Genomic DNA, 15,226 nt, shown 5'->3' on the forward strand with positions numbered 1-15,226 from the left:
CTGGCTGTTGCCCTCCTTGGCACTATAGCTTCCAAGTTCTTGCTGCTTCTCTTTGTACCGTGTCTTTAATGCCCTCATTTTGTCCCTAACAGAATAAAAGCCATCCAGCTCCAGGTGGTTGTGAGGCAGGACGTCTAGCCTGTCAGACAGTACAATCCTCTGGATACTAGAAGACAGTCTTTTCCAAGGCCACCTTCAAACACCATAGGGCAGATAGAAGAATACCCATAAACACCTGTTATGTCCTTATATCAAATTGAGACCTTCACCCAGCCTACCCCATATGATTATGGGTAACTTCTCTTGAGGAGGGAATGTTAGGTAGAAAGTTAGAAAGTAGCATGTGTGAGAGAGGCGGAAGGAAAACCAGGCACCACAGAGAGGAAAGCAATGCAGCAATCTTGGAGGCACACCATGGACACGGTCCAGCATTTCACTCTACGTAGTCTTGTACATAGCCCAGTAACTTTACAGCTGATCCCAGCCTCCCCCCCCCAGAAAGGTCCCACTGGAGAATCCTCTCTGCCCAACCTGGCAACATCAGGCACTAAAACCTTCACAGCCTTCCCAAGGCAGGCAACCCCAGGGAAGTGTGCCCGACACCAAGTGGGCTACCAGTCTGTTAACAATGGGTAGTCAAACCGTGGGGAGAGGGTTTTCACCTGCTCACCCAGCAGACCCTTTGACCAGAGGGAGGTGGGGAGGAGAAACGGCGGAAGAGCTGGACCCCATTCCTTTATAAATCCCAGTCTGAATGCAGACTGTGCTGTCTCGAGATAACCACCTGGCTTATCAGGCGTCCTGATAGTTTACTCTTTAGTAAACTACATGACTTTCTTACCCAAGCCTGAATGGCCGACACCAAGATTCCATCCTGAGAGGTGCCCATCCATTCCAATAGATGCCCAGCTATCAAACCTTGCTGCCTTGAGGCCAGTACTCCTGCATCTCACATCCCAATTGTTTTTTTGTTTTGTTTTGTTTTTTGACAGGCAGAGTGGATAGTGAGAGAGAGAGACAAAGGTCTTCCTTTTTGCCGTTGGTTCACCCTCCAATGGCCACTGCAGCTGGCTCATTGCGCTGATCCGAAGCCAGGAGCCAGGTGCTTCTCCTGGTCTCCCATGCAGGTGCAGGGCCCAAGGACTTGGGCCATCCTCCACTGCACTCCCGGGCCATAGCAGAGAGCTGGCCTGGAAGAGGGGCAACCGGGATAGAATCCGGTGCCCCAACCGGGACTAGAACCCGGTGTGCCAGCGCCACTAGGGTGGAGGATTAGCCTGTTAAGCCATGGCGCCAGCCTCAATTGTTTCTTGCACAGACTAGAATCTGTTTCACTCATCTCTGCCAATACTCTGGAGGCCCTGCAGCTGGCCCATAGCACTGGAGGCCACCCACCACCAAGGCCTCTCTGGCAGGTCCTGGACAGGACTTGGCCACAAACTTGGTGCAAGGTGGCGAGACCAGTAGGGAGCCTGCACTGGAGCCTGTCCTTAAAGGCACACTTCAGGCCTGACCAACTTCTTGCAGGCACACTGGACCCAGGACCTTGATGGACAAAGAAGTCAGATCGAGGACCACCACAGGAACTCCCCAGGAGGGGGTGGGCAGAGGGCTTGGCCACCTGTGCTTCCCTATCTTCAAGTTCAGGTCTGACAGGCTGTGTCTCCCTGGCAGGGCAAGTGTGCATATACACCTTGGAAGGCAGGGTCCCATACCACAGGCAGGCCCTCATCCCTGGGGCCTCCTGCTGGGCAGAAATGGGACATCTGTCTGGGGTCCAGGCCTGGGCCACTGGGGCTACGAGGCCCTGGAAGAGTAGTGCTAGAGGCCTTGACCTTGAGACCCTGCATAGGGGAACATGGTCGTTAGGCAGGCCTTTACAGTAGGATGGGCCCTACCCATCTTAAAGGCACACCACACAATCCCCATGCCTGTGTGTCTCGCAGGGCCTCTTGCCAGAGCTTTCTTCATGATACAGGACCTTTTCAAACCCTGCACGTTCCTGTGCCACACAGCCACCGGCTCACATGACCGGGGGCCTTGCAGGCCTACCCACCCCCTCCTAAACCTCCAGGTCCAGAGAAGGGTCGTTAGGGCATGTGTGTTCAGATGAGCACATACGGGACGGCTGATCTGTCTCGCACGGACACCCCAGGGGACAGAGGCGAGTGCAGAGCTCTTCAAGACCTAAACATGTTACTACCTCGTAGAAAGTTTCACAAGATGTACAGGGGACAGCTGGGCAACCTCAGCCCCAAGCCAACACAGAGCCTCCCGAAGCACAGGCGGGCCCCGAGTTGTCCTCAGGTGATCCACTCATGTCCCGGGGGAAGAGACACCTCCTCTCCCCCCACCGAAGCCCAAACAGGTCTGCTTCTGCCTGCGGGGCCTCAGGCCCACGACCCAGGACCAGCAGCCTGGCAGGCCCGACACCTGAGGAAGACACCCTGTGCTGGCCTGCAGGGCCAGTCCTGCCAGGCCTGCCACTGGAGGAACCCACGCGTCCACGTCCCGGCCTCCTTCCATGGCTGGGGTGCACACTGGCCTGGGCCGGCACGGTGGCAGGTGGACGTGTCAGCCTTCGGGTTGCAGGGCTGTGCTGGAGGCAGAGGGAACAGAGGCAGCAAGACGGTGGTGACGCCCGAGGGGCTGCCCTGCGAGGGATGGCCCTTAGCCTGCTCCTCTGGCCGTGCAGCTGGCCCGTGGCACTGGAGGTCACACGTCACCACGGATATGCAGGGAAGCTGAAGGCATTCCCCCAGCCAAAGAGGACGTTCCCTAGAACAAAGCCTTCAGAGGAGATACCAGCCAGTGTCTCCCCAGGTGCATAAAAATAGATGTAGAAGGGGCCAGTGCTGTGGCACAGCAAGTTAACGCCCTGGCCTGAAGCCCCAGCATCCATATGGGTGCTGGTTCTAGTCCCAGCTGCTCCACTTCCGATCCAGCTCTCTGCTATGTATGGCCTGGGATAGCAGAAGATGGCCCAAGTCCTTGGGCCCCTGCACCCGCGTGGGAGACCCAGAAGAAGCTCTTGGCTCCTGGCTTCGAATCCGCACAGTTCCGGCCAACTGAGGAGTGAACCAACAGGTGAAGACCTCCCTCTCCCCCGCCCCCCCCACCTCTCCTCTCTCTGTGTAACTGATTCTCAAGTAAAAAATAAATCTTTAAAGAAAGAAAAAAATAGATATAGAAATGCAGAAGCATGAACAAGACTATGACTCAACAGGGACACGACACTTCAACATTAGACTCTGAAGATGAGGAGACTGACAAAGTCCCTGAGGAGGAACTCAAAAGAATGACTGCGAGATTACTCAAAGACACAGAGAGGCAACTATAGGAATTAAGGAAATTCAAGTGACACAGATGTACCATCAAATGACAAAATAGACGGGTCTTAGGAGTTCCTGAAGGAATGGAAAAACAGAATGACTTAGAAAACTTATCTAGTGAAACATTAGCAAATTTCCCTGATTTGAAGATACACACATCTGGCCGGCGCCGTGGCTCAACAGGCTAATCTTCCGCCTTGCGGCGCCAGCACACCGGGTTCTAGTCCCAGTTGGGGCGCCGGATTCTGTCCCAGTTGCCCCTCTTCCAGGCCAGCTCTCTGCTATGGCCCGGGAGTGCAGTGGAGGATGGACCAAGTGCTTGGGCCCTGCACCTGCATGGGAGACCAGGAGAAGCACCTGGCTCCTGGCTTCAGATCAGCGCAATGTGCCGGCCGCAGTGGCCATTGGAGGGTGAACCAACGGCAAAAAGGAAGACCTTTCTCTCTCTCTCTCTCTCACTATCCACTCTGCCTGTCAAAAAAAAAAAAAAAAAAAAAAAGATACAGACATCCAAGTACAGGAAGTGCACAAAACCCTGAATAGACATGACCAGAGAAGATCTTCACTGTGACACACTGTACTCCAACTGTCAAAAGTAAAACAAAGAAAAGATTCTAAAATGTCTAAGAGAAATGTCATTTATCTTTAAAGGATCTCCAATTAGATCGACAGATTTCCAATCAGAATCCGTACAGTCTAGGAGAGAATGGAGAAATATAGTCCAAGTCCTTAAAGAAAATATTTGTAAAGACTTATTTGAAAGGCAGAGATGGGGAGAGAGGGAGAGGCGAGGAAGGGGGGGAGAGGGAGAGGCGGGGGAGGGAGGAAGAGGCGGGGGGGGGAGGAAGAGGCGGGGGGGGGAGGAAGAGGCGGGGGGGGAGGAAGAGGCGGGGGGGAGGAAGAGGCGGGGGGGGAGGAAGAGGCGGGGGGGGGAGAGGGAGAGGCGGGGGGGAGAGGGAGAGGCGGGGCAGGGGGGGAGAGGGAGAGGCGGGGCAGGGGGGGAGAGGGAGAGGCGGGGCGGGGGGGGGAGAGGGAGAGGTGGGGCGGGGGGGGGGGAGAGGGAGAGGGGGAAGAAAGATCTTCTATCCACTAGTTCACTCCCCAAATGGTGACCACAGCCATGGCTGGACCAGGGCAAAGTCGGGAGCTTTATCCTGGTCTCCAGGTGGGTGCAGGGGTCCAAGCACTTGTGCCATCTTCTGCTTTTCCAGGCACATTAGCAGGGAGCTGGATCAGAAGTGGAGCACCTCTTTCTTTCTGCTTCTGCCTCTCTGTAACTCTGCCTTTCAAATAAATAAATAAATCTTTTTAAAAAAAAATGAGGCTGGCACTGTGGCATAGCAGGTAAAGCCACTGCCTTGCAGCACCGGCATCCCATATGGGCGCTGGTTTGAGACCTGGTTGCTCCACATCCAAGCCAGCTCTCTGCTATGGCCTGGGGAAGCAGAAGATGGCCCAAGTCCTTGGGCCTCTGCACCCTCGTGGGAGACCGGAAAAAGCTCCTGGCTCCTGGCTTTGGATTGGTGTAGCTCCGGCCGTTGCGACTGTCTGGGGGAGTGAACCAGTGGATTGAAGACCTTTCTCTTTCTGTCTCTGCCTCTCTGTAACTCTGCCTTTCAAATAAGTAAATTTTAAAGAAAATATATGGTTTGCAAAACTTTAAAAAAGATGTACTATACACAGAAATAGAGAAAGATAACTAGCATCATGAAAGAATGTAAAGGCAGGAAAACTAAGTACAACGTAGATCCAAAACAAAAGGAATACTCATAAGAAAGTGGCAGGACCAAACCATTACTTAATAATAATTTTGACTGTAAATGGAGCAAATTCTCTAATTAAAAGATACAGGTTGGTTGAGTGAATTAAAAAAACAAGACCCGTCTATATGCTGCCTATAAGAAACACACCTCACCAACAAAGATGCACATAGAATGAAAGTGAAAGAACAAGAAAGATTCCATGACGAGCGATCTTAATATCGGACAAAGTAGACTTTAACACAAAAACTGGGCTGGCGCTGTGGCTCACTTGGCTAATCCTCTGCCTGCGGTGCCGGCACACCGGGTACTAGTCCTGGTTGGGGCGCCGGATTCTGTCCCAGTTGCCCCTCTTCCAGGCCAGCTCTCTGCTATGGCCCAGGAGTGCTGTGGAGGATGGACCAAGTGCTTGGGCCCTGCACCCGCATGGGAGACCAGGAGAAGCACCTGGCTCCTGGCTTAGGATCAGCGCGGTGCGGTGGCCATTGGAGGGTGAACCAACAGCAAAGGAAGACCTTTCTCTCTGTCTCTCTCTCACTGTCCACTCTGCCTGTCAAAAAATAAAAATAAAAAAATAAAATAACACAAAAACTGGAAAGAGAAAGAAGCCCATTAATTGTGATTAAAGGATTAACTCAATAGGAAGATGTGACTACAGTAAGTGGATATGCACCCAATGGAAGGACACAGCTATTTATTTTTTTAAAAGATTTATTTGAAAGTCAGAGTTACATAGAAGAAAGACAGAGGGGGGAGGTCTTCCATCCGTTGGTTCACTCCCCAAGTGGCCACAATGGCCTTCTGCTGCTTTCCCAGGCCATAGCAGAGAGCTGGATCAGAAGTGGAGCAGCCGGGACTCGAACCGGCACCCATATGGGATGCCACTGCAGGGGACGACTTTACCCACTATGCTACAGTGCCAGGCCCGAGCACCCGGCTGTTTAAAACAAATGTTAGTGGATCTCAAGGGAGACACGATATCCAATAAGGGGGACTTCAATACCCCCTTATTAATGGACAATTAACTAGGCAAAAATCAACAGAGAAAGACAGAGCTAATCTATACTATCATCCAATGGATCTAATCGATACCTACAGACCGTTTCATCTCACGGTTGAATACGCATTCCTCTTATCAGTGCATGGGACATTCTCTAGGATAGACCACATGTCAGGCCATAAAACAAGTCAACAAGTTAAAACAAAAATTGAAATCATATCCTGCATCCTTGCTGACCACAATGGAACAAGGCTGGAAATTAGCAGCCTACAAAACTCTAGAAAATATACAGACATACAGAGACTGAATAACATTCTCCTGAATAGGGCATCCTAGAAGAAATCAAAACGAAAATAAATTTCTGGAAACAAATGAAAACAATACAACATATCAACACTTACGGGATACAGCAAAAGTTTATAGCAATTAGTGCCTAAGTCAAGAAATTGGAGGCCGGTGCTGCAGCTCACTAGGCTAATCCTCCACCTGCAGTGCCGGCACCCCGGGTTCTAGTCCCAGTTGGGGCACTGGATTCTGTCCCTGTTGCTCCTCTTCCAGTCTAGCTCTCTGCTGTGGCCCAGAAGTGCAGTGGAGGATGGCCCAGGTCCTTGGGCCCCTGCACCCACATGGGAGATCAGGAGGAAGTACCTGGCTCCTGGCTTCGGATCGGCACAGGGCGCCAGCTGCAGTGCGCTGGCCGTAGCAGCCACTTGGGGGGTGAACCAACGGAAAAGGAAGACCTTTCTCTCTGTCTCTCTCTCACTGTCTAACTCTGTCAAAAAAATAAGAGAAAAGAAATTGGAAAGGCACCAAATAAGTGAGCTATCAATGCATCTCAAGGACCTGGAAAAACAAGAAAAAAATCAAATCCCAAACTAGGAGAAAAGAAATAAATTTTAAAAACTATACAAAAGATCAATGAAATGAAGAGGGTTTTTTTTTTTTTTTTGCATTTTTTATTTGAAAGGCAGTTACAGAGAAGCAGAAGCAGAAAGAGAAAGAGAGGTCTTCCATCCATTGGTTCACTCCCCAAAGGGCCACACAACAGCTAGATTTGAAGCCAAGGGCTCCTTCCCAGTCTCCTACGTAGTTGCAGGGGCCCAAAGACCTGGGCCATCTTCCACTGCTTTCCCAGGCCATAGCAGAGAGCTAGATCAGAAGTGGAGTCACTGGGACTCAAACCGGTGCCCACATGGGATGCTGGCATCACAGGAGGAAGCCTCCTGTGCCACAGCCCCGGCCCCAAGGATGGCCACTCTTTACTGTTACTATTCAATATGGTTCTGGAAGTTTTAGCCAGAGCCATTAATCAAGAAAAAGAAATCAAAGGGCTACAAATTGGAAAGGAGGAAGTTAAGTTATCCCTGTTTGCAGATGGCTTGATCTTTTATATAGGAGAACCAAAAGACTCCATTAAAAGTCCATTGGAATGCATAGGAGAGTTTGGCAAAGTTGCAGGATATAAAAAAAAAATCAATACACAAAAATCAGTAGCCTTTGAATACATAAATGATGCCATGGCTGAGATTTATAAGACCAATCCCATTCACAACAGCCACACACAAAAAAAATCTTAATACCTTGGAATAAATTTAACCAAGGATATGAAATCTCTCTACAATGAAAGTTGTAGAATATTAAGAAATAGAATACACACACAAAAGGAAAAATATTCCATGATTGTGGATTGGAAGAATTAATATCAAAATGTCCACACTACCCAAAGCAATTTACAGATTCAACAAAATCCCAATCAAAATACTAATGACATTGTTTTCAGATCTAGAAAAAAATTATTCTATGGGGCTGGCATTGTGGCACAGCAGGTTAAAGCCCTGGCCTGAAGCGCCAGCATCCCATATGGGCACCGGTTCACGACCCGGTTGCTCCACTTCCCATCCAGCTCTCTGCTATGGCCTGGGAAAGCAGAAGATGGCCCAAGTCCTTGGGCCCCTGCACCCACGTGGGAGACTGGAAGAAGCTCCTGGCTCCTGGCTTTGGATCGGCGCAGCTCTGTTTGTTGCAGCCTGTCTCTACCTCTCTCTCTGTAACTCTTTCAAAATAAATAAAATAAATCTTTAAAATAATGATTCTAAAATTCATAGGGAAACACAAAAGAGATCCTGAATAGCTAAAGCAAAAACAAAAGGTGGGTTCCAGGGCAGTTAGAATCAGCACAGCCAGGCACAAAAACAGACGCGTGGGCCAGTGGGACAGATAGAAACCCCAGAAATCCAAGCACCTAAGCCAATATCTTTGGTGAATGAGCTACAAACCACTCCTTGGGAAAAGAACAGTCTCTTTAACAAACAGTGTCGGAAAAATTCAATCTCTATATGCAGAAGTATGAAACAAGATCCCCCCCTTACATTCTATACAAAAATCAACTCACAATGGTCAAGCATCTAAATCTGTGATCTGATATCATCAAATTAATAGAGGAAAACATAGGGGAAATACTTCAAGACATTGACAAAGACTTCTCGGGTAAGCCTCAGAAGCACAGACAATAGAAGCAAAAAAGACAAATGAGATGATATCAAGCTAAGAAGCTTCTGCATAGCAAACAGTCAACAGACTGAAGAGGCAACCAAAGCAATGGGATAAAATATTTGCCAACTAATCACTTGGTAAAGGATTAATATCTAGAATCTGAAGAGCTGAAGAAACTCAACAAATAATCCAGTTAAAAAATGGACAAAGGACATGAACATGCATTTTTCAAAAGGTGAAATTCAAATGGCCAACAGACACATGAAAACCACCAGGGAAAACGCAAATAAAAACCACAATGAGGTTTCATCTCACCCTTAGAATGAGTATCATCCAAAAGTTAAAAAGTTACAAATGCTGGAGAGGATGTGGAGAGATACCCTAACACACTGCTGGTGGGAATGTAAACTAGTACAAATGTTATGAAAGTATGGGGATGCCTCAGAAATTTGTAGATAGATACTATATGACTCAGCTACCCCACTCCTGAGAATTTACCTAAAGGAAATGAAACTGGCATGGGAAAGAGTTAATCTGCACGCCCATGTTTATAGCAGCTCAATCCACAATAGCTAAGAAATGAAATCAACCCAGATGTCCATCAGTTGATGACTGGATAAAGAAAATGTGGCATATACACACTACGGAATACTGCTCAGCCATAAAAAATGAAATCTTGCCTTTTGCAAAATGGATGCAACTGGTGATCATGTTTAGTGGTCTCTGATAGCTAATATATAGAATACAGATAGAAAAAACAATGTGTAAGAATAAAACTGATATCATTTGATGATTGTTTGTAGTCCTAGATTCCTATGTTTCTGTGGAACAGTAGTCTTTCTACTTTTTACTTGAACACTATATTTAGTGGTGTATTAAGCTCGTGATTATAAAATAAATTGAAGTTATATTATTGCAAAAATTCAAAGAAATAAAGGAGGAAGGTGGGAAGTATCATTCTTAGAATCTTATCTATGAAATACTTGAAATATATTCTCTTCACATTAAAAAAAAAAAAAAAAAAAAGAAGAAGTAATTCAGAGGATTGAGTACCACCACGGGAATTCCCCAGGAGGCAGCTGGCAGCTGTGACCTAGCGTTGCATCACTGGTGGCCACAGGACTCAGCCTGGGCCGCCTCAGTCCCTGGGGAGAGGTTTGCCGGGATGGAGTACCCTTTTTAGATACTTTCTGAACACCACCAACTGCAGATTTGAGACCCACCTGTGGTGCGCCCTCTAGTGCTGAAACAGCAACAATACCGCAACAAATTGCGGCAAACCTCAATTTAGGGCGCCATCTAGTGCTACAACAGCAGACGTGTCCACGGGTTCGGAGAAAATAAGCAGAGTAAGAATTTGGGGAAGGAAACCCACAAAGCCGGATTACACAGACTGGAAAAAGCACCTACTATTTCAAAGCACAGACAACACCGGATTCCAACAACCATCGAGAACGCTCAGGGAGGGGTGATGTTCGGCGTAGCAGTTAAGATATGCAGCCTATTATCCGAGTGACCAAGTTTGAGTCTCTGCACCACAATTTCAATTTTAGCTTCCTGCTAATGGTATGCAGCAGGTGGTAGCTCAAGTACTTGGGTCCCCGCCACGTGGGACACTTGGATGGAATCCTGGGCTCTGGTCTCTGGGCTTTGACCTGGCCCAGTCCCAGCTGGCTGTTTAAGGAGTGAACAGATGAGCGATTAGAGATCTCCAACCCAGTATCTCACTCTGCCTTTCAAATAAATTGTATTTAAAATTTTGTAGGTATACATGGCCTTACCTAAAAAAAAAATAAATGTGCTAGAAAGAATCAGATGGCAATTGACATGCACAGATACTCAGGTGAGAAATTCAAAAGAGCTGTTTTAAGAAAACAAAATCCCAAGAAAACAATTTGATATTCTAACATAGAGACCTTAGAGACATGGAAGTAATGTTTTAAAAATCCAGCAGAGGCTGGTGCTGTGGTGCACTAGGTTAATCCTCCACCTGCAGCGCCGGCATCCCATATGGGCACTGGGTTCTAGTCCCGGTTGCTCCTCTTCCAGTCCAGCTCTCCTCTGTGGCCCGGGAAGGCAATGGAGGATGGCCCAAGTGCATGGGCACCTGCACCTGCATGGGAGACCAGGAAGAAGCACCTGGCTCCTGGCTTCGGATCGGCGTAGCACTGGCCGTAGCGGCCATTTAGGGGGTGACCCAACGGAAGGAAGACCTTTCTCTGTCTGTCAAATTAAAAAAAAATCCAGCAGAAATCCTGTACTGAGAAGTATATTAGGCAAAATTTAAAACTTGCTAGAAGGCATCAATAGCAGAATAGAACAAAGAGAAGAAAGAATGAGTGACCTCCAAGACTACTTGAAAATACACAGTCAGGGGAGGAAAAAAAAGAACCAAGAGGAAGAGGAGAGCTTTAGGACGTCGAGAGAAGAGCAGATATCCGAGTTACTGGGGCAGGACAGAGGGTGGAAGGCATTCCATCCGGCTCCCTGCCAAGGCGCCTGGGAGGCAGCAGCTGACGCCCCAGTACTTGGCTCCCTACCAGGAGACACCTGGGAGGAGCTCCTGGCTCCAGCCTGGCCCAACCCACATTATTGCCAACACTTAAGAGTAAGTGAGCTCATGGAAGCTCTCCCCACCTCCGCTGCTCCCCTCTCTCTGCCTCCCTTTCCCCTTCTCTTTCCTTTGTGGCCACTCCCTCTGTCCCTCATCTCTTTCCCCACCTTCTCTCTCCGCCTCTGTCCCCCTCTGTCCATTTCCCTGTCCATTTCCATCTCACCCTTTTCTCACCTTTTTCACCCCGTCTGTCACCCTTCTTTTTGTATCTCCTGTCCCTCCCTCTGTCCCACCATCCTCCCTCTCTCTGCATCCTTACCCTTCTGTCCTACCCCTGTCTCCCCGTCTGGGCCCCTGAGTCCCTCATCCCATGAAGCAGGCTTCTTCCTCTGTCTACACCTTTCTGTCCCGGCCTCTCCCTCCATGTTCTCCACTCTTCATCCCCCAAGTCCCTCTCCCCATCACCCCCACTTCCCCATCCCCCCTTCCCTCCCTCTGCCCTCCCCTCTTCCCTACCTTCTCTCTCTCTCTCCCACTCCCACTCCATTCCCCCACCCTCCCCTGTCCTGCCCTCTCTCCCAGCACTCTATCCCCCCAAACCCTGGGTTCGCAGTGTCAGCCTCTCTAGTCATCTCCAGCATTTGGAAGTGAATCAGTCGGTGGGAGAGCTCCCTCACTCTTTCTCATTTAAAAGGTTTTAAAAATTAGGAACATATTAACACACTGATAAATGAACTAAGAAAGAAATTAAAAGAACATCTCATTCACCCTAGCTACAAAAATAGGCTACATATGAGCTGGCATTGTGGTGTGGCAGGTTAAGCCATCACCTGCAGTGCCAGCATCCCATATGGGTGCCAGTTTGAGTCCCGGCTGCACCACTTTTCATCCAGCTCCCTGCTAATGGCCAGGGCAAAGCAGTTGAAGATGGCCCAAGTGTTTGGACCTCCTGCACCCACGTGGGAGACCTAGAAAAGGCTCCTGGCTTCGGCCTGGCTCGGTTCCAGCTGTTGCAGACATCTGGGGAGTGAAGAGCAGATCTGCCTCCAGCTCTGACTTTCAAATGCATGTCAATAAAAAAAAAAAAATCCACGCAAACACTTTGGAATCAATGTGACCCTGAATGTGAAAGATTTCTATGGTGAAACCTGCAAAAGAGGAATGAAGGAAATTGATGATCTCTCTCTCTCTCTCTCTCTCTCTCTCTCTCACACACACACACACACGCGCGCGCGCGCGCACGCGCGGAGAAACAGGCCATGTTTACAGGTTGGAAAATGTTAACATGCCCTTACTCCAATATAACCAAGCGAGGCCATGTTGCTTTCCACCCCTCTCGTCTCCCCACGGCATCAGACCCAGCTGTGGTCACACAGCAGTCCCCTGTTCTGCTGCTATCAGAATCCAGCCGTGTCAGAGCACCTCGTAGGGCCAGGGACAGATCCCCTGTACCCTGTATCTGTGGGAGGTATCGGTCATCGACCCTAGAGCTCTCTCACTCCCTCTGTGTGAGCCAGGGGAGCTCCCCCTTAGCTTCTGGGGGCTAGTACCAGCATTAGCCTAGAAAAAGCCCACTCCCACCTGGAAGATCTGGGTAATGACCCTACGGTACCTGGCAACACCACGACTACAGCAATTGTTCTAACTCCCTCAGTCCCACTGGAACCTGCCCGGTGGGCGTAGAGGACAGTCCGCCTGTATTCCACTTCTCGAGATTCACATCTGCGGAGCCGAATGCCCTGTACACCTTGTCACCGTGTGGCTGGAGCGGGGTGTGGCTCACACGCCCCAGTCCCAGCACTAGGGACTGCTCTTCTAAACCTCAGCTCCAGCTTCTCTCTCCTAGCAGGCCCTGAGGAAGGGCCCGTCCACATAGTACAGCCCCAGGGGCATGGCGGTTGGTGCCACAAGCCTCCGCATCACTCAGTAGGGCAAAGGCACAGCCACCTTTACCTCCCTCAGCACCAAAAACAAGGTCCTGGCCATCCCCAGGGGACTGAACTCTATGGACTGAAGATGCAGAACCTAGGAAACCCACATGCATGTCCAAGCCACACTTCTACCCCTAAGAGCTGCAGATTAGAACACTGTCACTTATAAATGCAACTGACAGGGATTAAAACATCACTCAGAGCACACTCGGCTCACCTGCTGCCCAAGCAAAAGTGATACCCTGCATTCCAGCAAAACCATACACTCTTCCAATAAAACCTACTCCATAAAGGAGAAAGGACAGTTACACCAGATGAGCAGAGGTAGCACAATGCCTAAAAGAACACAGTAGTCCTCCAGAACTAGATCTTGAACTGAAGGGAATCTAGCAAAGGCCAGAATGGATGTAAAACAGTGATTGTAAGGAAACTCAGTGCAATGAAGAACAGATTAAAGACATGAGGAAATCAATGAGTGACATAAGTGAAAATATCATGAAGGAGGTAGAAATCATTAAGAACCAAATAGAAGCCGGCGCCGCAACTCACTAGGCTAATCCTCTGCCTGCGGCACCGGCACACTGGGTTCTAGTCCCGGTTGGGGCGCTGGATTCTATCCCGGTTGCCCCTCTTCCAGTCCAGCTCTCTGCTGTGGCCCGGGAGTACAGTGGAGGATGGCCCAAGTGCTTGAGCCCTGCACCAGCATGGGAGACCAGGAGAAGCTCCTGGCTTCGGATCAGTGTGGTGTGCCAGCCATGGCAGCCATTGGAGGGTGAACCAACGGCAAAGGAAGACCTTTCTCTCTGCCTCTCTCTCACTGTCCGCTCTGCCTGTCAAAGAAAAAAAAAATAACCAAATAGAAACTTTGGAGATGAAATCTTCACTTAGTGAAATAAATATGATTGAGAATTTTAACAGCAGAACAGACCAAGTGGAGGAAAGAGTTTCTGGCCTCAAGGACAAGACTTGAAATAACCCAGTCAGACAAACTATAAAGGGGAATTAAAAAGTCTACATGAAATATATAATACCATTAAAGGATCAAATATTTTAGGCCGGCACCGTGGCTCAACAGGCTAATCCTCCGCCTTGCAGCACCAGCACACCAGGGTTCTAGTCCCGGTCGGGGCGTCGGATTCTGTCCCAGTTGCCCCTCTTCCAGGCCAGCTCTCTGCTATGGCCCAGGAGGGCAGTGGAGGATGGCCCAAGTGCTTGGGCCCTGCACCCCATGGGAGACCAGGAGAAGCACCTGGCTCCTGCCATCGGATCAGCGCAGTGCGCCGGCCGCAGCGCGCCTACCGCGGCGGCCATTGGAGGGTGAACCAACGGCAAAAAGGAAGACCTTTCTCTCTGTCTCCCTCTACTGTCCACTCTGCCTGTCAAAAAAAAAATTAAAAAAAAAATAAATAAAGGATCAAATATTTTATTATAGGTATTCCTGAAGGAGAAGAGACAGAAAAAAAGCATTGAGAAACTGCTAAGTGAAATAGTTACAATTTCCCAGGTCTTAAAAGGACATGGACATCCAGATACAGAAGTTCCAAGATCCCAAGCTGACTCAACCAAAAAGATCTTCTCAAAGCACTTTGTCATCAAATTGTCACAAGTGAAGGATGATGAGAGAATCCTAAGAGCAGTGGGAGAAAAGCATCAAGTTACATGTAAAGGGAAACCAGGTAGATCAACACTAGACTTCTCAGCAGAAACCCTACAGGCCAGAAGAGAGGGGGCTGACATAGTCAAGGTCTTAAAAGAAAAAACCTTCCAACCAAGAATATTATATTCAGTGAAGCTATTCTTTAAAAGTAAAGGAGAGGGGCTGGCGCCATGGCGTAGCAGGTAAAGCTGCCTCGCAGTGCCGTTATCCCATATGGGTGCTGGTTCAAGTCTTGGCTGCTCCATTTCTGATCCTGTTCTCTGCTATCGCTTGGAAAAACAGTGGAAGATGGCCTAAGTGCTTAGGCCCCTGCACCCGTGTGGGAGACCGGGAAGAAGCTCCTGGCTTTGGCTCAGCCATTTGGGGGATGAACCAGTGGATGCAAGACTTCTGTCTGTTCCTCTGTATGTACCTCTGTCTCTCAAATAAATCTTAAAATAACCCACAGTGGAGAGAGAAGATATTTTCCAGATAAGCAAAAACAGAGAATTCACCACCA

This window comes from Lepus europaeus, chromosome 17 (genome assembly GCF_033115175.1).
Source record: "Lepus europaeus isolate LE1 chromosome 17, mLepTim1.pri, whole genome shotgun sequence".
Lineage (NCBI taxonomy): Eukaryota > Metazoa > Chordata > Mammalia > Lagomorpha > Leporidae > Lepus > Lepus europaeus.